Source organism: Arachis ipaensis, chromosome B04 (assembly GCF_000816755.2).
Source record: "Arachis ipaensis cultivar K30076 chromosome B04, Araip1.1, whole genome shotgun sequence".
In the NCBI taxonomy this organism is placed as follows: Eukaryota; Viridiplantae; Streptophyta; class Magnoliopsida; order Fabales; family Fabaceae; genus Arachis; species Arachis ipaensis.
The window spans coordinates 18,853,105-18,856,447 of record NC_029788.2 but is presented as its reverse complement, the minus strand read 5'-3'; positions in this window follow the sequence as shown (position 1 = coordinate 18,856,447).

Sequence of the window (3,343 nt, the reverse complement as noted above, 5' to 3'; positions counted from 1 at the left end):
ATTTTTTATTTATATAAAACCAATTTTAGCGGTTTAACTAATAATTTACTAATTAAATTAATAAACCAATTAATTAATAATTTGATCGATTGGATCACCTCGTTTGATTCTGACAACTTCTTATACATTTTAGTACAATAACAGTTGTATATCAATAATTTCAATAAAAATTTGTGGTTAAGCTAACACAAATTCATAAACTCCATATGCTACGTGTCTTGTTGGATGACTCCTCACACAATTAAAAAAATTTATTCTGTTTAAAAAATTACTACTTTTCAACATATAAATCATTTCGTTGGTTGTTGCTTCCTAGATTTTTGTCCTTTAATTTCCTTGCAAAGTTCAATGCAATCCTTGAATGAAAAGAAGAGAGATAGGTTTACCCATGTAGATTCTGAACCTTTCCTTTTTTTTTTTTCTTTTCTTTTTTTGGGATGAATTGCTGGAACTTCCATTTTTTTTCTTCTGTAAATGTATAGTATTTAATGTTGTCCATATCCAAACCTAGATACTCTCTCCATATCTTTTCGGATTTCTTCTTTGGAATACGTGGTCCGTACTCTAAAAATATTAGTTATAAACTTGCTTTTAAAGAGTAAATTTCTAAAATAATATCTTAAAAATTTTAGTATTGATAAAGATGTGAAAGCAAAATAGTTTTAGAAAGATTTTTAAATTTGATAAAATCATCCAATAATAAAAAAATGATGTCATAGTATACTAAAAATGTTGATATGATCATTGAAAGAGAACTCTAATAATGACAAAAAGCTTCAGCGATATTTTCGGTGTTCTTCTTCTTCTTTGCTATGGCAGAAGGGAACGCAACGGTAAAGTGCTGCCATGGCGGAAGGGAAACGAAAGGGGCGAAACGACGTGTTGAATAAAAAAAATCTGTGAATATAAAAAACACGGCGAGATACTGCCATGAAAGGAGAGAACGCGAAAGGGGACGCAGCGGCGTGTTGAAGAAGAAAAAGAAGGTCGTCGGAAACGTCATTAGAATTCTCTGTTATTATTGGAATTCTCTTTTGACGACCACATCAGCATTTTTCGTTCATGTGATGTCATTCTTTTATAGTTGGGTGATAATTTTATCAAATTTTAAAATTTTTTAGAATTATTTTATCTTCTTGTTATATTGAGAATGACAATGAAATAATTAAACAGTAGTTTAAAGGCTGAATTTGACCTCCTGGGGATTGTGGTTAAAACAAAGAAAAGAAATAGGAGGTCAATAAACATTACTAAACAAACGAGATGTTAATTAATCAAAGGTCCAATTGATCACCACGTCGGTATTGTAAATATGCAGTTAGGAATAATCCAGCCAAAGTAATAGGGATTAGTCCTAACACACTGCAAGACCCACCCGTCGAGCAGGGACGAAAGTCGGCCTTAGTGATCCGACGGTGCCGAGTGGAAGGGCCGTCGCTCAACGGATAAAAGTTACTCTAGCTTCTTTCAGAATTTTTTTGTTAATATTAAAATCTTTTGAGTATCATTTTAATATAATTATGTCACCATATTTCAACAATATATTAGATGGTGCTGTTGCTATTGGGCTTAGTTATTATAAAAGTTATTCTCATGATAATCTTAAAGTTCGTTTGTTGGTTGATTTTAAAAGAAAATATTAAATGCTTGTGAATAGCTATAAGAGTGTGTGATAAAAAAAAACTGGATGACACTCATAGCTAGTGGTTGGACAAATAAAATCCAAAGAATATTATTGATAACTTTTATGGTTTATTATCAATATTACCTATAATTTACATCTTAAATTTAGGTAACATGTGTTTCTTATCATTTAAATTTATGTATAAATAATATGTTAGTTATCTCTCAAATTCAAACTTTATAATAGAAAACTTGTATGTCATTATGATGTTGCATTTTATTTTTTAGAAAAGAAAAGAAAAAGAAAATAAAAAGTAAAATTCGTTCCAACTAATTAAGAAAGTATATATCAAGTTGACTTTTGAGTGACATAAGAAGATATGTAGAGCGAGAATCCGATCATTCTGACAATATTAAAGGCTTATTACATGAGTATTATAATTTATTTTTAATCAATTTATCAAAATAATAATTTTAACTAACCTAATGGTAACACACATATTTTGTTAGATGATGTTAGTGTTGATATATATTCATCAAATTGCTAGAGGTAGTAGCACACTTTATAGTTTATACTTAATCTTTTGATGCTTCTTGTTAAGAATATCAAAATAGAAAAATAAACATAAAGATGATTTTCAATAAAGCAAATCTTTAAAAAGTAAAAACTTCTTTTTGCATATTTTATCCTTGACGAAACTTTGATGTCGACCTACTTCCAATTTTGTTAAAAGTGTATCACTAAAAGTGTTGCTTAAAGAGAAAGTGTTACCCTTAATCGTTAACTTGGCTCTGATACCAATTTTGCAATCATTTTTACTATATGATACCATTTTTTTACTAGTCCTTGTATATTGTAATTTCATTTTTATAGTTTTCAATCTTGTTTTAGTTTATAATATTCTTTTTTGTATGGATTATTGTATATAAAATCTTTTATCTGTTTGCCTTTTTCTTTAATATAATTTCTTTTGGGATATTTATCTGAAAGTATAAATTTAAATAACATGTCTCTAATATAGAAAATATTTTAAATTTTAAGATCTTATCTATAGTAGTAGTCGGTATTTTTATACGTTTTAATTTTTGATTTATTGAAGAATCGTGTGGAGCTTTTAAAACTATATATGTTAGTTCTTGAATGAATGGATGATATAGCTTTAAAAAGTTATTTCCTATGATAAAATCCATTCCAGAATCTAACATGTATATAGATGGAACAATGAACTTATAATTTTGAATAAAAATTTCAACCATCTCTGCTTTTTGGTCAATTTTATGTATTGATTTGTCAGCTATTCTAACTCTTAATGGTTTCTTTAATTTTTTCCAATCAAGTTTTATATTTGAACTAGCAAAGCATTGTGTTGCTCCAGAATCTATGAAAGCATTTATAAACTTTTCTGATATTTTTATAGTAATAAATGTGGCATTATTACTCAGTCTCTAAGTCTGTTTCCGAGACATATTCAAAAATATAATCTAAGTTATCATCAGATTCTTCTAAAGGTTCCATAAAACAAGACTTAGCAATTTCTATTTGTTTAGTAAGACCCTTTTTATCCTTCTTTTTCGGACATTCATTTGCATAGTGACCTTCTTCTTGGCAATACCAACACTTACAATTTTATTTTTTATTTGGGCAATAGTTATTTTTTTGTCTTTTATTTTTATTGTTATTTTCCTTTCTAAAATACCTCTTTTTTCTCCAGTTTGGATA